The 25,878-nt window shown below is 41.7% G+C and overlaps 1 protein-coding gene across 1 annotated transcript in view; it reads right to left on the reverse strand.

The window, feature by feature from the left end:
* Window positions 1-25,878, reverse strand: part of SLC25A26 (solute carrier family 25 member 26) — a 301,478-nt gene that overhangs the window by 155,162 nt on the left and 120,438 nt on the right. Inside the window, exons 6-7 of the mRNA XM_082344816.1 lie at window positions 9,143-9,185; window positions 4,230-4,524 (exon numbers count right to left, since the gene is read on the reverse strand). The gene's annotated coding sequence lies outside the window, so the exon portion shown is untranslated. The remainder of the gene's footprint in view (window positions 1-4,229; window positions 4,525-9,142; window positions 9,186-25,878) is intronic.

The raw sequence follows: 25,878 nt of genomic DNA on the forward strand, positions 1-25,878 counted from the left end.
GATAAACCCATGCACCTATGGTCACCTCATCTTTGATAAAGGAGGCAAGAATATACAATGGAGAAAAGACAGCCTCTTCAGTAAGTGGTGTTTGGAAAACTGGACAGCCTCATGTAAAAGAATGAAATTAGAACACTCCCTAACACCATACACAAAAGTAAACTCAAAATGGATTAAAGACCTAAATGTAAGGCCAGACACTATAAAACTCTTAGAGGAAAACATAGGCAGAACACTCTATGACATAAATCACAGCAATATCCTTTTTGACCCACCTCCTAGAGAGATGGAAATAAAAACAAAAATCAACAAGTGGGACCTAATAAAACTTGAAAGCTTTTGCACAGCAAAGGAAACCATAAACAAGACGAAAAGACAACCCACAGAATGGGAGAAAATAGTTTCAAACGAAGCAACTGACCAAGGATTAATCTCTAAAATATACAAGCAGCTCATGCAGCTCAATATCAAAAAAACAAATAACCCAATCCAAAAATGGGCAGAAGACCTAAATAGACATTTCTCCAAAGAAGATATACAGATTGCCAACAAACACCTGAAAAGATGCTCAACATCACCAGTCATTAAAGAAATGCAAATCAAAACTACAATGAGGTATCAACTCACATCAGTCAGAATGGCCATCATCAAAAAATCTACAAACAGTAAATGCTGGAGAGGGTGTGGAGAAAAGGGAACCCTCTTGCACTGTTGGTGGGAATTTAAATTGGTACAGCCACTATGGAGAACAGTATGGAGCTTCCTTAAAAAACTAAAAATAGAACTACCATATGACCCAGCAATCCCACTACTGGGCATGTACCCTGAGAAAACCATAATTCAAAAAGAGTCATGTACCACAATGTTCATTGCAGCACTATATACAATAGCCAGGACATGGAAGCAACCTAAGTGTCCATCGACAGATGAATGGATAAAGAAGATGTGGCACATATATACAATGGAATATTACTCAGCCATAAAAAGAAACGAAATTGAGTTATTTGTAGTGAGGTGGATGGATCTAGAGTCTGTCATACAGAGTGAAGTAAGTCAGAAAGAGAAAAACAAATAATTGTATGCTAACACATATATATGGAATCTAAAAAAAAAAAAAAAAAAAAGGTCTGATGAACCTAGGGGCAGGACAGGAATAACGACACAGATGTAGAGAATGGACTTGAGGACACGTGGAGGGCGAAGGGTAAGCTAGGACGATGTGAGAGAATAGCATTGACATATGTACACTACCAAATGTAAAATAGATGGCTAGTGGGAAGTAGCTGCATGGCACAGGGAGATCACCTCAGTGCTTTGTGTCCACCTAGTGGGGTGGGATAAGGAGGGTGGGAGGGAGACACAAGAGGGAGGGGATATTGGGATATATGTATGCATATAGCTGATTTATTGTGTTATACAGCAGAAACTAACACAACACTGTAAAGCAATTATACTCCAATAAAGATGTTAAAAAAAGAAAAAAAGAGAGAGAGGAGAGAGAAAGGGAGGAAGGGAATGAAGGAGGGAATGAAGACACAGTTGCATCTTCAGTCCTATGGCAAAGCTGGTGTGCATTGGGAAGCTTCATCTGGCAGCCAAGACTTCTGGAGACCAATTCTAGAGGGTTTGTAATGCTATGGGAATCTTCAGGTGTCCTTTCCTCCAGAAAAACATTCCTTCTCTACTTTTGAGAGTTGGAAAACAAACGATGTCAAAAACACAGTATGTTCTCCTGGCAAAGAGCGTACTGAATCTATATAACAATCCTTATCCTAATTTCCCTGATCCCTGCCCCTCCCAGAGTTCACTGCCGTTGGCCTGCCAAGGTATCCGTTCAAGAAAAGAGCTTGCTCAGAAGCACAGCTGTATCCAACCAGGGCAATGAGAAATCAGTTTTGCTGTGACCCAGTTGGCAATATAGATTGGCCACTTCACAAAAGCAGGTAATCATTTCTCTTTTTAAAAGTCATTGTGATGATCAGTGAGAATATATGTTGCTTGCAGATATAAAAAGAGAAGATTAAAGAAGAACCTAAATTTTACCTTAGTAAATCTAGAGAAAGAATCATTAAAAATAAGCTTCAAAAAAACAAGAATACTGTTGAGTAATCCCTCAGAAACAAAATGATTTTTCTACAGTGTTATAATTATAAAGTGACTTCCTATGTAATATAAGATTTATCCTCGGCAAGTACTCAGAAAGTACCCTGCTTACACAAGTACTCACAGTATGCTTACTTTATGCTTGCATATAATGAATTTTTAATTCATGAAAAATAGAACTACTTCTGTTCAACAGTTGATCAATAGCAATAGTAGATGATCTATTATGCCACCTTTCTTTTCCACCTGTATTTCTCCTCAACTTCTAAAATAGTCCTCTAAAAGAAAACTTAAGTAGACAAGAAAATTGGGACAGAACTTATGATCAAGATTTAAAATTAAGGCAAGAAATACATTTCTAAAATGTATATTGTGTGCCTATCTTCTTTCTCAAATATTTTACAATTAACAATGAAACATTTGTAATTTTAAAAAGACTTGGTTTTGGGCTTCCCTGGTGGCGCAGTGGTTGAAAGTCTGCCTGCCAACGCAGGGCACGCGGGTTCGAGCCCTGGTCTGGGAAGATCCCACATGCCGCGGAGCAACTGGGCCCGTGAGCCATAATTACTGAGCCGGCGCGTCTGGAGCCTGTGCTCCCACAACAAGAGAGGCCGCGATAGAGAGAGGCCCGCGCACTGCGATGAAGAGTGGCCCCCACTTGCCACAACTAGAAGAAAGCCCTCGCACAGAAACGAAGACCCAACACAGCCATAAATAAATTAATTAATTAATTTAAAAAAAAAAAAGACGGCTTGGTTTTAACTATGCATTTGTTTATATGAAAGTTTATACCATTTGTCCATTGCTTTGGGCAGGAATTTGGAGATGGGGGCCATTGTTTTTTATGCATTGTGTTCTTATTCATCAAAGAATCATGCAGAATATTACAAGTAAATCATGTAGAATACTGCATCAGGCCCTGGGCTGAACCAGGATCAGCCTTTGAAACAAATTCAGGGTCTGTCTTCTTGTAGTTCTGTCTCATTGGAAATGACAAATTAGGATACATGTGGAAGGTTGCATATGCCTCATTTACTGTAAAACCGCTAATTGTTGGGACCACACTGGACTAGAATGGTCTAAAGAAATGGTAGAGTCACTTAAAATGTAAAAACCATATTAGCTGTAGGCTGTACAAAATCAGGCAGCAGGCTGGATTCAGCCCAAAGTCTGTAGTTTGCCAACCTTTGCTAGAGAATATCTATGTAAAGTAGACATTTGAGTTTATTATTTCATTTGAGTTTATTATTTCATGGAAGGAAATTTATATTTTATTTTATTTTTTAAAAATTTTACTGGAGTGTGGTTGATTTATACTGTTGTATTAGTTTCAGGTGTACGGCAGGGTGAATCACTTGTACATATACATATATCCATTCTTTTTTAGATTCTTTTCCCATATAGGTCATTACAGAATAGAGTTCCCTGTGCTATACAGTAGGTCATTATTGGTTATCTATTTTATATATAGTAGTGAAACAGGAGGGAAGGGGGTAGGGCACAATCTTTAAAACAATGATATAGCCATAGGACATGACAAAGACTGGTTAGAACCGACTGGGTCCAAGATGGCAGAAGATTTGACTTCCAGTAGACCTTGAGCCTCATTATATGCTCATTGTAATACATTAGCATGCTAAATGACACACCCACTGGCACCATGACAGTTCTGAGGCCAACCATAAAAGGTCAAAAAGTGGGTGGTGGGGCTTCCCTGGTGGCGCAGTGGTTGAGAATCTGCCTGCCAATGCAGGGGACACGGGTTCGAGCCCTGGTCTGGGAAGATCCCACATGCCGCGGAGCAACTGGGCCCGTGAGCCACAACTACTGAGCCTGAGCGTCTGGAGCCTCTGCTCCGCAACAAGAGAGGCCGCGATAGTGACAGGCCCGCGCACCGCGATGAAGAGTGGCCCCCACTCGCCGCAACTGGAGAAAGCCCTCACACAGAAACGAAGACCCAACACAGCCAAAAATAAACATAATAAATAAATAATAAAAATTAAAAAAAAAAAAAAAAAAAGTGGGTGGTGGCCCAATTCCTGGAAATTCCCACCCCTTCCCCAAAATAATTGGAATAATCCTCCCACTCATTAGCCTATGAAATTACCCAGCCCATAAAAACTAACCACAGCATATTTTGAGGCTCATTCGCCTTCTGAGATGGTCCACACTCTGTCTGTGGAGTGTGTTTCTTTCTAAATAAATCCATTTCTTACCTAAAAAAAAAAGAAAGAAAGAAAGAAAGAAATGGTAGGAAACTGAGACTGCAAATTCTCTGAGCTAATGTGACACACCTATACATTGTATGCACGGCAGCTATACCTGTCCTGTGTAGGTGAGGAAGGCCAGAGGGCTGTGAATTTGGGTAGCAGCTGGGCCTCCCAATGAGGTGCAGATGCCGTGTGTGTGGTCTGTATCTATCTAAAAAGTTAAGAAAAGATGCTGTTAGGCAAAGCCTTCTGGATCTCAAGTCTGATAGCCATTTAGAATCTATAACTATCACTGGGCTGATACAAACATATTAACTGAAGTCCCTTTTTTCTGAAATGTCCTCTGTCTAATGCTTTACGATAATTTACTCATTCTTCCAAAAATAATATCTACCCTTCATAGGAGGATTTTTTTGTAAGAGAAACTGTGTGTACAGCTTTGCAGACTAGGTGCTGCATGGCTCCAAGGGGTGCCAATCACAATGTAATTCATGTGAATGTTTCACAGATTTTTCATTGCACAGCTCTGGGGGACAATAATTACACTGCATTCTATGCAAGCGGCAACCCTTGGAGTGGTACAGTGCACAACCTACACAGCCTTACATGGCGGCCCTTGCTCTATCTCAGTCTGAAGTTTGTTGCCTCCAAAATGGATCCTGCCTTGGAGCAGAGAAAGCGAGGATTTTGTAGTAAATGCTACTGATGCACTGCCCCATATCTCCCTGGTTCACCTGTAGCTATGGTAAACAGTCCCTGGCACACCGACAACATCTCAACTCAGGAATCAGTGTTTCTCATCCTCCACCTGAGTGCTCTCTCCTGGGCTGGGAGCTTTGCTGGAACCATCAATATATGTGGGTAAATCAATGCCCCAGCCCTCACTCTAATAGGGAGATTTTGTACGTTTTCCGCATTGTTTCTCAGGGGTTCCCCAGGAGAACTGAGCCCTAGTTGCTTCCAGCCCTAAACTGCTGTTTTATGCACATTTTATTGCCTTTTCCCCCTTTTCTGTCTCACTTTTTCCACTTTCTCATTTGTGCTTTCCAGGAATTGTCTCCCCCCAAAAAACTACCTGCACCCAAGTCTTTGTCTCAGGGTCTATTTTAGAAGAAATTAAGACAGATGCCGTTAGGAACAAGTGACCTTATTTGGTTCTGTAACCTGAGTGCTGGTCCAGGGCTAAATACACGTTGGATGAATAAATGAATAATTCTTGTACAGGGCAATGGTCTGCCTCCTCTGATCATGAAGGTGGGAAGTAAGAAGACCACGTTAGGCAGTGAGTTCTCATGCCCCAAACTGCATCTGTGACAACATGACAGAAAACTCAACTGCCCCTCACAAATGCAACAAAGCATTGCTCCATTGCAGATGCAAATGACTGCTCCTTTAGCCAGCCCTGACATAGTCCACATTGTAATTTTGAGTAGGGAGAAGTATAAGATCCTTTGTACTTATGCTATAAAAAGTCTCGCTCCACCCTTCAAATTCTCTTCAAGCTCTTAATAAAATACCTGCAGACACCCCCATTCTGAACTTGGACACAAAGCCTTGAGATAACCTAGCTTTGGAAAAATGATGAGTGCATCTGCTTCCTAACCAGAGAAAGATATAAGATTCTGGGGACGGGGAATTTTAAATCCATTTCTTTGTTCTTTAAAATCACTCCTTTATCTCTGAGCCTCAGCAACGCTTTTTCCTCTCTAATTCAGGGAGGAATACATGTGCAAAGACTGTGAAATTAACAGAGTGTATGCACAATCTCGATAAATAAACATGAAAACCTTTTCGTTGCACATGGCTAGCTTCATTCAATTAGTGAAATGTTAAAACACTGTTGCATTGTACAACCTAACCTCTTAATCTGTGGAAAAACTAAATAAAACGAATAAAAAGCTAGTGGATAAAAAAAGCTTGAAATTCTTCTGTTTCCGGCAAAGTACTCAGCCAAACACGGAAGCAGCAGAATCTGTTTTCCAGAATTCTCATTGCCATCTCACAGCACCTTTAGTCCCCCTGGTCAATACCCTTCCCCACCTCCTAGTACCACAGTCTTCCTCTCTGCAGTCAACTAACTTTCCAAAATGTTAGCTGATAGCTAAGGCAAGAAGAGTGGTTTAACGTATTCATGGCAAACATATTAGAAAAGCCCTCACTTTGTCTTATTGTGCAGATGGCACACATTGCTAATCTACTGCTGAAACAGCATCACACTGCTCAACAAACTGCTGCCAGCAGACAGCAGCAGTCAGTAAGAATTGGTACAAGAAAGTCATTCCTTCAACTATTCTTTACTGAAGTCCAACTATGTCCCAGTCACTGTTCTCACTCAAGGAGGACAGCAACGAAAAAGCAGTGTCCTTGATGACATGATATAGTGGTGAACAAAACAGACGATATGTTCTTGGGGCATCAGCATTTTAATAAGTGCTTTGGAAAACAGAAAACTCTGAACATCCAAAAGCATGAGGGTGCCAGAGTAAATGGTATGGCTGCTTTTGATATTCCATCAAATAACTGGTCTTGACATTTTCATTAAAGTTTCCAGTTGTAGGACAAGCAGTTCTAGCACTGTATCATTAGGTCAATTATCTCATTATTGATTAAAAATTCAGACACAGAGGAAAGAGGTACACAAACTGGGTAGAGTATCCTTTATTTTACTTCTTTCCAACACATTGCATGACTACTATGTGCCAGGTGCTAAACTAGGGATGGGGATACAAAGATGATTAAGTTTCATTCTCTGACATTGTAATGCTCACAGTGTAATAGGGGATACGGATGGCATATCCTGACAGTGTCTCTGACCTCCTCACCCTTGTACCTTACTTGATACTCACCCTGACCCTGACCAATACCAAGATCTTGACTCTGATGCTCACCCTAACCATTATACTACCTTCACCCTGGAGCTGACCCTCACCCTACCTTGACTCCGATCATGACCCTCACCCTGATCATATACACCTTCACTGTTTTTTTTTTTTATAAATTTATTTATTTATTTTTTATTTTTGACTGTGTTGGGTCTTCATTGTTGCTCACGGGCTTTCTCTAGTTGCGGTGAGCGGGGGCTACTCCTCGTTGCGGTGCGCGGGCCTCTCATTGTGGTGACTTCTCTTGTTGCAGAGCACGGGCTCTAGGCACACGGGCTTCAGTAGTTGTGGCACATGGGCTCAGCAGTTGTGGCTCACGGGCTCAGTTGCTCTGCGGCATGTGGGCTCCTCCTGGACCAGGGCTCAAACCCGTGTCCCCAGCATTGGCAGGCGGACTCCCAACCACTGCGCCACCAGGGAAGCCCCTACACCTTCACTCTTATGCCACACTGATACTGAACCTGACTCTGATCCTCACCCTGATTCTCCCCTAAACAATGACCCTACATTCTCACCTTGTCCTTGATCTTAATACTCATCTTGTTTCTGAAACTGACACTAAACTTCACCCAATATTTGACCCTTATTTGGCCTCCCTCTACCTCTGATTCTTACAGTGAACCCAAGAGTAACCTTGATTCTCAACCTGACCTTATCACCCTGACACTGACCTAATAGTACACTCCTCACCCTGACTCTGACCTCTGCCTTCACTCTGAGAATAAACTTTTCACTGATCATGACTCTTATTTTGACCCTGACACACATTTTAACCCTGATTCTGAACCTGAAACTGATCCTGATCCTTTCTGTGACCCGAAGCTCACACTCACCATGACAGTGACCCTGAACCTCACCCTCATCCTGTCTGTGATCCTCTCCTGACCCTCATTACTAACCTCACCCTGAACTGAACCCTACCCTCATCCTGAGCCTGACACTCTGTCATGATTAAATATCTAATCAATACCCTGACCCTGACCAGAGCCTGACACTGACCCTGATACTGACCCTAATCCCTATAATGACCTTGGCCCTGACGTGAGCCTTGCCATCATCAAGATGAGTTTGAATATGAAATCTTGTACACTTATACTCTGGTTTTATTGAGATTCCTTGTAACTCACAGTAAGAATGTACTTTTGAGAACTATGTATACTTTTGAACTTGCTTACACTTGCACTGCATGCTTTCAAATATGCTGCTTTGATTTGTTAATATGGTCTACCTCAAAGTAAGAAGTGCAGTTGAGAAGAACATGTAGTTCTCATTGATTTGCCTCAGACAGAGCCTGGGTTCAACTCTGTTAATTCTTACAGCTGTTAAGAATTTTCTTTAGAGAGGAAAGTTTGATTCTGAACTTGATTTCTTCTTTACAGCTTGTCTGTACACATATATACAATTTTCAACTATGTTTGCTTTAAATCGCAATAAGAAGTAACTCTTGGAAACAATGTGTAAATATGACCTCCTTTTCACGTATACAGCTTAGGTTATTCTTACCCAGTTCAAACTCAGAAGAAGAAAGAACAGTTGAGATAAAGTGTATTTGAGTTCTGTTTTTGTTTTTTTTTCCTCACATAAATCTTACATATGTCTCAGTTTAGGCAAACAAGAAGTAGTATTGAAAACAATTCATATTGGTGCAAATCAGCTCAGCCTCAGACATTCCTTTCATAAGAAAGTCTTCATTTCTCCTTAGAGTAAAGTGAGATAAACATAAGGACAGCAAAACACATTCATTTCAAAGCCACATTCTTACTTAAAGAAAAAAAAAAAAGATATAAAACACTGTTTACAAACCATAATTTTAGTTGACCCCTTATTTCTTAAATTATCAGTGATTTAAAATATGCAAATGCCTTTGGATGATAATACATATATATTTGTATTTGCCTTCTCAAAATTTTTAATTAATATGAGATAATGCTCACACAAAAAAATTACCTGGATGGTTTTTAACTTTCTGTCCTCTAGGTGTCACTTATGGCTATAGAAAAAGAAAGAAAATAATGATTACTTCAATTAAAGATAATAATTAATGTAGATAGTTGATTACACTAAGTACAAGAATTACAGAGAGAGATTCTACTTGATTTTCTATGTGTTTATTTTAAAAACTTGTTGCAGTTCATTCACATAATGAATGTAATTTGATCTATATATTGTTTTATTTAGTAAACTGGCAGTTAAATTACATTTTAGAGCTGTATGTATAAACTTTAAATTACCACCTGATTATGTGTTTGTATATCCACAAAAATACCCAATTATAGAATTGGCCCTGCTTTCTAACAACACCTAATCCAGAGCAAACCCTTCACTTCCATAGACCTTCCCCAAATCACCCAACAAAAGACCAAATTCTATAATCGCTATTTTATAATAGTCTCTTACTGAGACACCCTCTGGCACACCACAGCTGTGTGTTCGCCCTCGATGCAACCAGTAATAAGCCCAGTTTATTCAATCACAGGTATGTTCCCGGAAGTCATTGACTCAAAGGCACTGACAAATCAAATGCACACATAGGCACAGGACCTGTGGAGTCAGCTTTGCTAGAGTTAGAATACCTTGTATTTTTGCCATTTCAATATGTTAAAATATTAGGATATAAATATTTACTATTAAAAAAAGAAAAGCTGGGTGGTTTTAAACTTTCTGTCCTCTGGGCATCTCTTCTGTCTAAAGAAAAAAAAAAGGTTGCTTACTTTAATTAAAGATACTAATTATTCTAAATGTTGATTATACTAGGTTTAATGATTTCACAGATCACAGGTCTATATATAGGATAATGGCATTTTCAGAAACTTTAAATTATCACCTATTTATACGTTTGCATATATAGGTGTGCTTGAATTCATACAAATAAATGTGTATTAACAGATCCTTTACTAAAATTTGTTACATAAATGATGTTTCAAAGGAATAAATTAGAATTTAGGTCTTTCATGTAAAAATTATTATTATTTTACGCCCGGATCGACAGAGGTTCCTTTTATCACCAAATTATTGTTAATTCTCAAAGTTTTATGCATTCTCTTCAACTATTCTTTTGAGATTCCCTTGGGTATACCTGACCTAATTTTACTTGTTAATGTTTTTAAAAAATAAAAATAAAACGCCATCGCACACTTTAATTCACCCCTAAAATATGGACCACGGTACCAGCAGGTGGAGACACCGAGCGCGTGCGCTCCAGAAGCCGAAGCGTCACCCTTTGAACTGCGAGCCCGCTGGCCTGCCCAGCGCTAGGGCACCTTCCTGAAGGAACAGGTAGTCGCAATCTGATGTTTCTCTGAGCCCCGACCCTGCCTCCTGTGTCGTTCTTCCTTCTGAGGAAAGAGGAAGATGCAACAGACCTCCCTGCTAACTAACCCCTATCCTGGCCGGGCCGCCGTAGCAGGCGCTCTCGGGGCTGCCGGGGGCTCCCTCGCGCTTGAACTTCGCGAACAGTGAAGGGGTTTGGAGAGCTTTGTTAATTTTAGTTTTAAAATTCCGTTAGTTCTCTGGGTTGTTCTTGAGGACTTGTAGGCAATAAGGACAGTGGAGTTTCTGCGTAAAAGTACTTAATCGCAGCAATAGTAAAACGAGTATCTCAGCCATTAAAGTAGTAAGTGGGAATCCCCTGGTGGGAAAACAAAACCAAGCCACCCAAGTGTGGGCATAGCTCTCCAGCAAGGAAAAACTTAGATGCACGCTGACAATAAATACACAATGGAAGGAACGTATTTCTAATTCACTGCAGAAAGGATTTGTATGAAGTCCATTTGGAGGTGTTTAAAGGGCCTGAGGGCCCTTGGTTCCTGTCCAGGACCCACCTTGACAGTTTAAGGATTGTGTGGTTGGCAGGTGGGACTTGCTCTTGGAAACATCCTTGACGTCTACATGTAAAATTAGGCTACTAGTGTTGGTCTGAGATTGTTGCTGATTTGTCTTTGCTTTATGGGCAAAGCCATGTAGAGCTGTTGTTAAACTCCCTTTGCAAGTGTTTTGGCATATAAGCAGCCCTCCAGAAAATGTAATGAACATCCTAAGTTGAAATAGGGACTTGTTTCTGACATTCTTTGAATTCCTCCAAGACTTTTCTTTTTTCTTTTTTTTTTTATAAATTTATTTATTTATTTATTTATTTTTGGCTGTGTTGGGTCCTCGCCTCTGCGCGAGGGCCCTCTCCAGCTGCAGCAAGCGGGGGCCACCCCTCATCGCGGTGCACGGACCTCTCACTATCGCGGCCTCTCCTGTTGCAGAGCACAGGTTCCAGACGCGCAGGCTCAGCAGTTGTGGCTCACGGGCCCAGTTGCTCCGCGGCGTGTGGGATCCTCCCAGACCAGGGCTCGAACCCGTGTCCCCTGCATTGGCAGGCGGATTCTCAACCACTGCACCACCAGGGAAGCCCCAAGACTTTTCTTGTCTGTATGATTATAAGAGTATTTATCTAGGTTAACTTTTTTTTTTAAAACATAATAGTGGTCAGCGGAAGCATTGCTGTGAGATTCTAAGTCTTTGACCTTTCATTTTTTATTATAGCTATTTTCTTAGGTACTAACAAACCACCTAAAAGTTCTTTAATGTGTTGTCCAATTTATTTAGGACTTTCAAGATTAGAAACACCTTTGCTTCTAAGTGACTCTGAATTTGTGAGCTCCCATGAGAGCACATTTGTATAAATATTTGCACTTTTATTTTTTGTGAGCAGGCAACCCTGAGTGAGGATAATTATGCTAGTCATCTGAACTGATTTAATTTCTGGAAGTTGTCTGTCTAAAGGATGACTTTAACTCTGTGATAGCATTTTTAACTTTGAACAAATTAGGTCAAGGCTATCCAAAGGACTCGCTGAGAAAATGTTTGATGAGTATGCAAAAACCATAAGCATTAATAGTTAACCATCAGTTAACAGTTGGTGACAAAAAGGAGCTTCTGTTGATCTGGGCATATAATAATGAATCATTTTACACAAAAGACCCAAATTTTAATTTTATTCTTTTGGCACATTACTTGTGTAACAAATTATAGTAAAGGATATATACCTTTTTTGTATGCATCAAGACATACATAGATATTAAACATATAAATAGGTAAAAATTTAAAGTTTTAAACTATAATTTTAAAATATAATTGTCAGTATACTAAATAAAATATCATCTTAAATTTGTTATGTGAATAAAGTGCACAACCTTTAAAAATAAACAGAAAATCACCTCATGTATATACCTGTATCTCTGCAGTGCTTGCACCCAAGATAATCACCTGTCTACACTAAGTACTTTCTTCAGTTAATCACTACTTTCGGGGCTTCCCTGATGGCACAGTGGTTGAGAATCCGCCTGCCAATGCAGGGGACACGGATTCAAGCCCTGGTCCAGGAAGATCCCACATGCGGCGGAGCAACTAAGCCCGTGTGCCACAACTACTGAGCCTGAGCTCTAGAGCCCGCGAGCCACAACTACTGAGCCCACACGCCTAGAGCCCGTGCTCTGCAACAAGAGAAGCCACCACAATGAGAAGCCCGTGCACGGCAACGAAGAGCAGCCCACACTCGCCACAACTAGAGAAAGCCCACGTGCAACAAGGAAGATCCAACACGGCCAAAAATAAATAATAAATAAATAAATAAATTTTAAAGTAAGTAAATAAATAAAGTGTTGTGCTATACTTATGTTTATCTTACTTTACTCTGAAAAGCAATACAGAGTTATTTTTGAAAAGAATGTCTGAGACTGAGTTTGTTTATACAAATACGGATTCTTTTCATTACTGTTGTACTACCTAGACTCTTCCTCATCAGCTGTAAGGATGTGCCTTTGAGATGAACATCCACATATGCGTTCATCTTGGTTTACTCTAATGAGCACTAAGGAGTTTCTTTTGTGAGAAATGTCTGAGACTGAGCTTCTTTCCATTAATACGAATTTTTTCCAGTTCTACTTTCTGTTTGCTTACACTGAGATGTATATAAGATATATATAAGAAAAAATCCCCCAGAAACTCACACTCATCTCCATTGCATTTTCTTCCTGTTAGAGCAAGATAAGAGGAATCTAAGCCATATATGTGAAAATGAGTTCATATTTATACACTGTTCTCCACAGTAACTTCTTATTGTGAGTTAAAGCAAATATCATTGAAAATCATATTTGTGTGAACAGACTAGCAGTAAAGAAGAAATCAGATGCTAGTCTCTAAAGAAAATTCTTATTGACTGCTAGAATTAACCCATGCTTTTTCTGAGGCAAATCAATGAGAACCACACGTTCTCAAAAGTAGACCGTATTAACATAAGTCAAAGCAGCACATTTGAAAACACAGAGTACAAGTGTAAGCAACTTCAGAATTATACATTGTTCTCAAAAGTGTGTTCTGATTGCTAGTTATAAGAAATCTAGATGAAACTAGTGTGTAAGTGTACGAGATTTCATGTTCAAACCCAGCTTGGTGATGGTAGGTCATTGTTAGGGTCAGCAGAATTCTGAAAAGCATTATGAGAGTCAGAGTCACATTGAGGGTCAGACAGGGTGAGGTTGAGGGTCAAAGTCATGATGACACTGATCTTTAGGATCCTGGTGAGGGTCAGGATCAGTGTCAGGATCTGGGTCAGAGTGTATGTCAGGGTCAAGGTGGGGGTCAGGGTCAGTGAGGGAGTTAGTGTCAAGGTGAGAGAGACGAGAAGGTCTGGTACAAGTTCAGAGTGACGGTGAGTATACATTTCAGAGTCAGGGTGAGGGTCAGGTTGAGGATCAAAGTCACTGTCAGGGCCAGGCTAAGGGTGGTGATAAGAGTTAGGGTAAACATATGAATGAACTTCAGGGTCAGGGTGAGGGTTAGGATCAGGGTCAAGGTGAAAGTGAAGATGAGCCTCAGAGTAATAGTCATTGTTCAGGCGAGGGACAGGATGAGGATGTGGGTCAGGTTGAGGATTCCAGTCAGGTTCACTGTCAGTGTGAGGTAAGAATCAAGGTATGACCAGGATTAGAGTCATGTTGAGGATCAAGGTAACAAAAAAGTGAGGGTAGGGTTCAGGGTGAGAGTCATAGAAGGGTCAAGGTCAGGGTGTTTGTCAGGTTTGGAATGACGAACAGGGTAAGGTCAGGTTGATCATCAAAGACAGAGTAATATTTGAGGAGTAAGGAAGTCCGATCCAGTGTCAGGGTAACGTCAAGGTCAGAGTCACTTTGAGGATAAGGGTCATGAAGAGGGTAAATACAAGCTTTAGGATAAGAGTGAGGTTCAGGTTGATGAAGGCGAGGTTCTGTGCACTTATGTGGGTAAGGGTCAAGGTTACAGACATGGTGAGAGTAAGGATGAAGTTCAGGGAGAGGGTCAGGGTCAGATTCAGAGTGAAGGTCAGGGTCAGAGTCAGCATGAGAGTCAGAGCAAGGGTGAAGGTCAAGTCACATTCGGAGAGAGGTGGATGGTCAGCGGAAGGGTTTGTTGATGGTCATGGTCAGTGTCAGCTTGAGGGACATGGGACATGGTGAAAGTCAGGGTAAAGTTTAGGATCAGGTAAGGTTCAGGGTCAAATTCAGTTTCTGGGTCAGTGTGAGAGTAGTGTCTGAGTCAGGGTCTGCTTCAGGATCAGGGTGAAGGTTTTCAAGGTAAGATGGCAATCAGGTTCAGTTAAAGGTAGGGGCAAGTTAAGAATCAAGTTCAAGTAAGGCTCGAGGGTGGGAAGGTCAGAGCCAGCATTAGAGTGATCTCAGGATCAATTTGGGAGATGGTCATGGAGGATGAGGGTCACAGTGAGGGTCAGGTTGAAGGTCAGTGTCAGGTCACATTTTGGGACAAGGTCATTGTGAGGCTCGTGATTAGGGTCAGGGTAAGAGTAAGGTTCAGTACAAGTTCAGAAAAATATAAGGGTGAGGGTCAGGCTACCAGAAATGTGAGTGTAAGGAACAAGGTAAAGGTCAGATTCAGAGTGTATGTAAGTGTGAGGGTTATGGTCAGGATCAAGTTATGTGCAAGGTTGAGGGTCAGTGACAATGTCATTGTTACATTTAGGGTCAGATTTAGGGAGAGATTCAGGGTGGGGTTTTCAGAGTAAAGAGTAGTCAGGGTGAATATATAGATCAGGGTTACAGTCAGTATCAAGTTCAGGCAGCATCAAGTTCAGGGTCATGGTGAGGGTCACAGTTGGTTTCATATCTGTGGTCAGGGTCAGGTTGATGATGAAGTTCAAATTCGTGGTCAGGTTTAGGGTAAGGATCACGTTGAAGGTCAATGTCAGGATGATGGTCAAGGTCAGGTAAGGTTCAGGATCAGTGTCAGGGTGTTGGTCATGTTGAGGATGATAATCAGGGTGAAAATCAGGGTCAGGTTGAAGGTCAAGTTCAGGGGTAGGGTTAGTAGTAGAATCAGTTTCAAGGTGTCATCATGGTCAGATTTAGTTTGAAGGTCAATGGAGAGGATTAGATAACAGTCAGGAACAAATTGAGGGTCAGATTCAGAGTCCATTTTAGAGTCAGGGTCAGGGTACTATCAACATGATGGTGAGGGTGAGCCTGAACGTCAGGGTCTTGAAGAGGGTGAACAATCAGTGTTAGTGTGCAAGTCATGGTCAGGATCAGGAACATGGTGACTTTGACAAGTTCAACGTGATGGGTGAAGATGAGAATCAGTCAGTGTCAAGATCAGGTTCAGGGTCAGAGTCTGGGTCAGGGTATCAGGCTCAGGGGCATGGTGAAGATCAGAGGCAGGTCTAGGGGAAGGATCAAGGAAAGGATTCAGTTCAGCTTCAAGCTAAAGGACAGGTAAAAGTCAGGGTGTGTATCAGAGTCAAGGTAAGGGTGAGGGCGAGGGTCACCAACGCTTTGGGGGTGGCTTATTGTACGGGATAAAAACCCCTATTCCTTAGAGGGGCATTATTTATGCACAGAAAGCCAGCAGCTACTTCATGACCCTCCACATCTTTGCTGTCCAATCCACCACTTCAGGTCTTTGGAAGGACCTACCTGAAAAGCTGCGGACTCTTTGAACCCATCTAGAACAATAAGAATAATCTGCAGTCCTCCACTGCAATGGCTTCCTTCAGGCCCAGTGAGCCAATGCTCTGGGTTGGGTCCCAACCTCCTCCAGGCACATTTTAATTCTCTATCTTAGAGGATGGCTGCTTGCAAGTTCCCTGGCCTTTCACCGATACTCCCCAACCTGCAGGGAGAAGCAAGTGCTGGATGAGGTACTGTAAACACTAGCCCTCCAGCCAGAGATTTCTCGCTGGGACCCAGTTGTCTCATCTGTAAAATAGGGGATTTGGATTTGATGGTCTGTTCAAACTCCATGGGAACCTTTCAGGCACTGACTCCCAGCTTTCAGGTCCTGCTTCTCTTCTGAAGCCTGCAGAATAACATTTCCCAGCTTTTAAAATTCACGTCCCAAACGGGCCAGAAATGCAGGGTACCGATCTCACCTCACAATTCAGAGCCCACCTCCTACACAGCTGCAGGGGTCAGGGAGATTCTGTGGAGCTTTCATTTCTGTAGTTTGTGCTATGAGGATAAGAGAGATTTTTGACATCTCCCCAAATATGAAAACTGTAATATGAAATCTGCTTTTTCAAACAACACCCTATCCCTCACTCCCGTAGAAGAGCCCAGCAAGCTTTCTCAGGCTGTCATTTTCAGGTCTCTTTTCACCTCCCTTTTGGGAATCTCTGCTCTCATATCATTTAAAGATATTGATTATCTGCTCGACAACTACCCTGTTCTCCTTCTTTTTGTCCTGTTTGCCTGTGTTTGGTGTCAGTTTTCAGATAAGAAAAGAGAGTACTGTTAAGGCTCTATTTATAATGCCCTTGAAAGCTGAGTGCTGACTTCTTAGAGCTAAAAAACTGGCGGGTTAGGAGGAGAGACTCAAGGCAGAGGGTCATCCCCACGGAGATGACAGCACGGGAAGCACCAGCGTGGGCACGCAGGCATGTCCCCAGGCAGGCGTGCGCATGCGTGCACACACACACGTAGCACACACTTAGCATCAAGGTCAAAATGAATAAAGAGAAAAGAAACACAGGTCCAGGGAAAGAGGGGAAATGCCAGGAGCATAATAGAAACTTGATATATGTTTGGTGAAAAGAAGACCAGAAGAGAGGGAACAAGGGGGGAAGGGAGGAATTCAGAGAGATAGCAAATTTAGTTCAAAAAGCTCGGAACTTGGAGTCAGGGGACTTTCATTTGAAGCCTGGCTCTGCTCGATTTATTAGATTTGTTAGAAATTCGAGCTTGGGAAAGTTTCTTGGCTTCTCTGAATTTGGGTTTCCTCTTCCCTCAAGTGGGTGTAGCATTGCCTTTCCAACTAATCTCATAAGATGGCTATAAAAAATCAAACATAATCATGGTTATGGACGTTCTTTGTAAAGTGAAAAAACTGTCAACACACGAGGCTCTGAGCCTCCTCGACAGAGCTGGCATTTTGTAGATCTGTTTGCCAGCCACTGTGACATGCTCTACGTACATTAAAGCATTTAACCTCACAACAATCCTGCAGGTATAAACTATTATTATTCCTCTTCTACAGATGAGGAAACACACAAAGAGATGGTAATTTGCTGAAGGTCACGCACCTAGGAAGCAGTTAACTGAGATTCAGATAAGGCTTGCCTGAGTCCAGCAGCCAATTCCCTTAATCACGCCGCCACCTCTCGGACCTTAATATGTATCCAGAGCCATTCAGCATACCCAAGTGAGATGAAATCCACCTCCCGGTGTTAACCGACACTGTGTGAGTCACCTTGGGCTGTCAGAACAAAATACCATAGCCTAAGTGGCCCAAACAACAGAAATGTATTCTCTCACAGTTCTGGGGTTGGAAGTCCAAGATCAAGGTGCTGGTAGAGTTGGTTTCTGGTGGGAGATCTCTTCCTGGCTTGCAGGTGGCCGCCTTGTGTCTGGGTCTTCACGTAGCTTTTTCTCTGTACGTGTGGAGAGAGAGTGGGATCTCTGGTGTCCCTTCCTCTTATAAGGACGCCAGTCCCGTAAGATTAGGGACCCACCCTTATGACCACATTCAATACCAGTTACCTCCCTAAACGCCCTATCTCCAAATACTGTCACATTGTCGGGGGGGGAGGGCGTCAGGATTTCAACATATGAATTTGGGGAGGACCTAATGCAGTCCATAACAGACATGTAATAGACACATACTCCAAAAAAACAAATATTCTGTCGACTTTTTCTCCCCAAGGAGGAATTTTTTAAAATCCCATCCCATCACCAGCAGCCACTGAAGCAAAATTCTTCAGCTCTGAGTCCTGCCCAGATAACTGCTCCCCCATAAAGCCAAGCAGCTCTGCTGTAAAATGAATGAAGCGGGTTTCGTGCAAAATATCGGAAACGTCCCTTCTCTCTCCCTCCCTCCTGTTCAAGAGCATTCTGAAGAAGTGAAAGGTCTGTCCCTTGTTCCCCTCTTGCCAGGCGTTCCTATTTACAGTTTCTGGCGAGTCTGAAGGGAGTCAAGAGTTTTCATGTCACTTCCATGGCTTTGCAGCATACTTTCCCACCCCCTTCTCCTGGGTCGTTAGAAATTATTATTCCTGGTTCCCATGGGGTGGCGGTGAGGGGAGAAGGAAAATAGAAAGAAAGGTTTGCAGTATGCGAAGCTGCAAGCTCTTTTAAAAACCAGAAGAAACCTCAGAGGAAAAGACATTGTGGTTTTCTGCCTGTAATGTTTTCTGTTTAGGTCTGCTCCCGGTCAGTTTGTTCCTAAAAACTTAGAGCAAAAGTTTCATGTGGACTTCATCCTTGAATCCTACTTCACAGAGATGCTGATGAGTCCAAGAGCAGACAGAGAAAGGCCAGGAAGGTTTGTTGCCTGGATGCCAGAAACCATGAAAGGGTTTTACAATTCATCTCCCTACTCCTGGCGGCACATGATAAATTACCAGCATTCATCTATCTAACAGGATCAGGCTTCAGAACTTGTGAGCCATATGTTCACGTCATTGCTTTGTGCAAATAGATACGCTAAATATGCAACGATCTGGCACATTTCAGGAGAATTTATCAAAATGTTCTCTTGTCCCCCAACATGGATATTAATAAAAAATAATACTGAATAATTCCAAGTGGCAGCCATGCACGCGATTCCAGACTGTAAGTTCAGTTTGCACATTTAATGAAGGTTATTTGTAATCATAAGAAGAAAAAACAAAAAAGCTCAGTAGCCAGAAGTACTTATGGAAGATAGAATGAAGCGTGTATGTTACAGTTTTTACAGATGGATGGTAGAGGAAGGGTAGAAATGTGGTTGAACTTGGTTTATTCCCAATAAAAATTCTGGATTGGGTGGTCAGCCATCTGGGGCAAGAACAAACGTTCTTTACTATGTGACCGTGAAATCAGTCACGCTCCATCTTTACTCTCATAGTGCTAATCTCACATTTTCTGGAGAAGAAATTAATATACTTTAAAAATTTCTCTGTTACCAATGCTTCCTCCCTGGTTACCATAGTCAACAATAGAAGTTCTGGGCTTCTAAGGAAAACAAGACTAATAGTTGCATTTCAAATCAACAAACTGTAAGTTAGGAAAAAATCTGGAGGAAAATATATCAAATTGGCAATATTGGTTATTGCTTCGAGTTAACTTTATGCAGGTCATCTTAATTCTTTTTAAAAGTTTTGAATTCACTGACTTATTAGAAAACATTTAAAACTGCTTTAACTTTTTAATTTGGGAAAATTTTAAAATACATAATACCGGAAAATATAATAAATGCCTGCATACTTTCCAACCAAAATGAACAAATGTTAACATTGTTTCCACTTTTCTTCAAATCTTTTCTTTAAAATACCTGACAGGGGCTTCCTTGGTGGCGCAGTGGTTAAGAATCCGCCTGCCAATGCAGGGGACACAGGTTCGAGCCCTGGTCTGGGAAGATCCCACATGCCGCGGAGCAACTAAGCCAGTGCACCTCAACTACTGAGCCCATGTGCAACAACTACTGAAGCCCGTGTGCCTAGAGCCCGTGCTCTGCAACAAGAGAAGCCACCGCAATGAGAAGCCCATGCACCGCAACGAAGAATAGCCCCCGCTCACCGCAACTAGAGCAGCAACGAAGACCCAACGCAGCCAAAAATAAATAAATAAAATAAATAAATTTATTAAAAAAATAAATAAATACCTGACAAAAGTCACAGATTAAATTGAAATCCTCTCTATAGCCCTTGCAAGCCCCATTTTTCTGTTTACCTCCCCAGAGGAGGCCACTACTGTGAATTTGGAACACATCCTTCATGCATAAGCATATGTGGCCCATCAATTACGTAAGATATCGCTTTGTGTGTCCTTAAACCATTGTATAAACATCTTACCGTATCATCCTTCAACTTAATTTTGCATTCTCATGTGCGTTCTTAAAAGCGTTCCTCCTAGTACTTGCTGACATTTTTTAAATATTTATTAAATTTTTAACAATTTACATTAATTCGCAGGAGGAGACATTTCATAACCTTAATAAGTCAAAGTAACTGAGAGACACCTGTAGTCCCAGCACTTTACAGAATATTATCGGAGACTGCCACTCCCTGGGTGGCTGTCGTTGGGAACCCCTGAGACAAGGACTTCAGCGCAATTCATCTATCGGCAGAGTCCCAGGAAGCGCGAGTGAGCAAGGCTGTGGGGCTGAGAAAGCCAGTGTCAATGTACCTTTGCTCAGACTGCACTGGATGGGGGCAACAGGGCCTCAGTACCACCAGGACCTTTTGAAAAGCACACGAGACGCTGCCCAGGATTATCCACCTAGAGAAGTGGAGGATGGCAGACTCATACGCAAGCCCCTCTTCCCCACTGCTTGAAGATGGCCCCCAGGGCATTAGCTTCCCGGACGCTTTTGGGCTGCACGTTCCATGGGGGCCATGAGGGCCTCCGGAAAGTCTGCAAAGCAGAATGAGACAGAAATACAGTGCACACTCCAGTGGGATGTGGCTAGCCAGGGTGGGTCTGAGCTCACCCAGAATTGCTGGGTCTTCTGAACCCTGGTCTCCAGATGGGGCCATAAAAGCTAGACAACAGGCAGTGGAAGGTCTCTTTCTTCCTTACAAATGAATCTGATTTGACTACACAGAGTAGGCTTTGTATGTCTTTAAACAATTATAGATACATCTTACTGTATCACTCTTCACCTTAATTTTGCTTCCTCGTTAGGCTCTTTTTTGTTTTCTATAAATGTATTTATTTGTTTGTTTGTTTATTTATTTTTGGCTGCATTGGGTCTTCGTTGCTGCGTGCGGGCTTTCTGTAGTTGCGGCGAGCGGGGGTTACTCTTCGTTGCGGTGCGCAGGCTTCTCATTGCGGTGGCTTCTCTTGTTGCGGAGCATGGGCTCTAGGCTTGCGGGCTTCAGTAGTTGTGGCATGTGAGCTCAGTAGTTGTGGCTCACGGGCTCTAGAGCGCAGGCTCAGTAGTTGTGACGCACGGGCTTAGTTGCTCCACGGCATGTGGGATCTTCCCGGACCAGGGATCAAACCCGTGTCCCCTGCATTGGCAGGCGGATTCTTCACCACTGCACCACCAGGGAAGTCCCCTCATTATGCTCTCTTGAAGGCTTTCCTTCTATGTTATTTGCTGGCATTTTAAAAATTTTTTTTTTTTTTTTTCTTTGGCTGCACCACGCGGCATGCAGAATCTTAGTTCCCTGACCAGCAATCGGACCCAGGCCCCCTGCTGTGGAAGCGTGGAGTCTTAACCACTGGACTACCAGGGAAGTCCCGAAAAATATTTATTATTTTTTTCAAACAAATTGGATTTTTAAACTTAATTAACAGGATAAGACACTTCATAACCTTAATAAGTCAAAGTAATTGAGAGTCACCTCAATTACTTTGAGGTGAACGTATTTTGAGAGAATAGGCTGCTTCTTCAAATTCAGCAAAGGTTGGGGAAAGCAAGTTTTCCAAGTCTCAAGAGCTGTCTCAGTCAGAAAATTCCAAACAAGGGGTCACCATCTTTGAAGTCACCCATCTCTTATAGCCTAGAAGCCAACCAAAAAAGAAAAAAAAAAAAAAATCAATTCTCTTTAGTCCACTCATCTTACCACTTTCTTTCCCAGAAGCAGAATGAAAGAGCAGCTGCCCAACAGTGTGAGAAAGTCAACAATATCTTCCTTGTGGGCCTGTAGTTGACTAAAGTTAAAGGGAATGAGCCACAGCTGCTTCTAAAATTCCAGCACATAGTAGATGCTCAGTAAATGCATTGTGAACCTTTGACCCCTCTTTCTGCCTAAAATGCCAACTTTACTTAGCATGACTCTTCAGGGGATAAGTCCATAACCTGAGGGTTTCATATACCATCCATGTCACCCATTGATCTCACTCATTCCCATTCCCTGGGCAATCATAGGACAGAGGATGGGTACATCAAAGAAATAAAGGGATACATTGCGTTGGTTCTCTGTAGGGCAAAAGGCATCAGTGGGGATTCAGTATGAGGGGAGGGGCGAGAAGATGCTGGCAAGGAAGGGTAGGAGCTCAAAGGCTGAGAGCTACTCTCCACCAAGTGTTGTGAACTGTTGCTGAAACAACGTTTCTGTATCTTCACAGTTTTGCTGGGGGTCCACTCTGATTCTCCTTTTGTCAAAGGCAATTTATTCTAGTGGTTTCTGGAATAACTCCTTTGTTCAGAGCCTTCTTGTTACTTGTCATTATCAATAAGATTGCCCAAATCTGTAAGACAATTTACTGTGCTCAGTCCAGCTACGTCAGTACTTCCAAAATTCCACAGGGCGGAGATAGAATCAGCTGCCATTCACTGTGGTACCTAGTGTGTTTGCACGTCTCAGTGAACCCAGTTAGCCGTCCGTTCACTCAGTCAAGAGGGCCTATCTTTTGATTAACATCCCAGACTTCCAGGGCTAAAGGGAAAGCAGAGGATTATAGTAATTATCTGGATGACTCCCACCATAATCTCACTTTTGCCTAAGTGTGATCCTTACCTTAATTGCCTTGATAGCTAGAGGGAGACATTATTCTTGGAATTACAAAATTATAGGGCTAGAAAGAGATCTAAGAAGGTCATTAATCATCAGGATAATAAGCTCAATTATCTGGTACAAAAAGATCTCAGACACCTCTTCCTTTTCATGCTCTGTGGATGGGGGGTAGATTTCTCAGCATCTTCACCCTCACTTCGCTTTACCACCTTTCACTCCTTCCCCAATTAAAGCAATCAAAAATGAAGTCCTCATCAGATCCTACAAATTATGAGGGGTCCCTTAAGAAAAAAGGATAAGGGCTTCCCTGGTGGCACAGTGGTTGAGAATCTGCCTGCCAATGCAGGGGACATGGGTTTGAGCCCTGGTCTGGGAAAATCCCACATGCCGCGGAGCAACTGGGCCCGTGAGCCACAATTACTGAGCCTGCGCGTCTGGAGCCTGTGCTCCGCAACAAGAGAGGCTGCGATAGTGAGAGGCCCGCGCACCGCGATGAAGAGTAGCCCCCACTTGCCGCAACTAGAGAAAGCCCTCGCACAGAAATGAAGACCCAACACAGCCATAAATAAATAAATAAATAAAAATTTAAAAAAAAAAAAGAAAAAAGGATAATTTGGATGAGCGGACAGGTGAAACAGTTGAAGGAGTTTAAGAGGTACAAACGTCCAGCTATAAAATAAATTAATCATGGGGATGTGATGGACAACATAGGGGACAAAGTTAAAAATACTGTGATAACTCTGCATGGTGACAGACGGTAACTAGACATAGTGATCATTTTGTAAGGTATAAAAATATAAAATCACTATGTTGTACACCAGAAACTAATATAATATTGTGTGTCAATTATAATTCAATTTAAAAAAGAAAGTATATGGTGTCCTTCGATTCCTGTCCTCAGTGATACCATTTATTTTATTGGTTAGGTATATTGTCATGGTAGACTTGGAAATGGTGAATTTAAGTAAACACAAAATCCGAGACCTTCTAAATTCTAACCCTCTGTTTTTGGCTGGTCTTTTTTCCTTAATAATCTCAAACTTCAGGCAATATCCTGTAACTACAAATATGTTTCAGGAGAAGAATGATTTGATTTTTTAAAATTCAATCAATAAGGTTCAAATCTATTTTTGATTTACTAAGCTCGAAGGCATCCTCTGAATTTATATTAGAGCAACGTATTACAGGCACAAGGACTGTCACTTGTACAGGATACCACCATCTACCAGCTCCTTCCATGTTTCCCCCCTCCCGGCTGTAACAGCGTTCATCATTCCTAGTTTTTTATGCTTATATAGCACCTCAACACTTTTCTCATCGTTGGTGGAAGACCCAGAATATTTGCTCCAGTTTTTTTTTTCCTAAAGAACTCTGTACTCTATGTAAGCATAGATGGCTTTTCAAAACCATTACTTGGAGGTGTAACTTATTCTTACACCGCAGACAAAATACACAATGAAACACTCCCTTTGCAATTTGGTAGGGTACCTATTTCAAGATGGAAAGAAAATTATCCAGGTGTGGCTTTTCAAAGATTCCATTTATATAAACATCATGTTCAAGACAAAGGATCAAGTGTACTTATGGTTTTCTAATTACCAAAGGAAAAAGTGGATTTTTTTGTTTTTAACTTCACAATGGTTGCCGTTTTCCTGAGTGCTTTCCTTCAACGGATGCTGTACCCTGTGATCTTGTAAGTTAACTTATTTAAACCTCAGAATGACCGTAAGAGCCAGGTATATTTACTTGCATTTTGCAGATGAGGAAAGTGATGCTTGGAATACTTGCCCAGTTACTTGCTCAGAAAGTAAAAGGCTGGTGCTGGGAGTAGAACCAGGTCTGTTATGATTCAAAAGCCAGGTTTGCACATAAGCTTTAAGCTCAGTCTATCAATTGTGTTTCATTTAACATAGAAAACCACGTGCAATTCAACTTACATGCTGGATTTACTAAAGTGGGATTCTAGGTAAACTGAAATGTACTGACTGTATCTTTAAAGCTTTCAGTGGCATGCTCTGCATGGCAATATTTGGTGACTTTTCATAATGCATTTTCCTAAGCCTGACAACATCATTTCATTTTAGTTTTCATTTAGAAATAATCACGAATATTAATAAGTGCTCAAGGCACAGTGTCTTTTCTTATGAGAGCCTTGTCATATGAGCGAGAGACTTTCTAGAAAGTTTGGTTCAAAATGGAAACGTGGATATAAATGCTAAAGTGCAGAGACATGGGTGCTCTGTGCTGCATAATTTAAGTACAACTTCTTGAACTACTCCTTATCGCTGAAGAGGAGTCTGGGTAGACCCTGAATTTTCCGGAGAGAGCTGCTAATCAGCGAATAACTTTGATACAGAAGAATTAATGTCTCCTTTTGTACAATACTGAACAGCAGCGTCCAATCTGTTTTCTGCTACTTAATATTTTAAGAAGTTTCTTCCAAACAATGCCAAAGACTACCAGCTACCACCAGTAACTAGGAGAGAGGCAGCCTCAGAAGGAACCAGCCCTGCCTACACCTTGATCATGGACTTCTACAGCAAAAACTGTGACAATAAATATCTGTTGTTTGACCTAAATGACCATCAACAGAGGAATGAATAAAGGAGATGTGGTACATAAATACAATGGACTATTACTCAGCCATAAAAAAGAATGAAATAATGCCATTGGCAACAACATGGATGGACCTGTGTTGATCATACACTGAGTGAAGGACTTCAGACAGAGGAAGACCAAAAGTATATGATATCACTTCTAGGTGGAA

Source organism: Balaenoptera borealis (genome assembly GCF_965194805.1).
Source record: "Balaenoptera borealis genome assembly, chromosome: 12".
In the NCBI taxonomy this organism is placed as follows: Eukaryota; Metazoa; Chordata; class Mammalia; order Artiodactyla; family Balaenopteridae; genus Balaenoptera; species Balaenoptera borealis.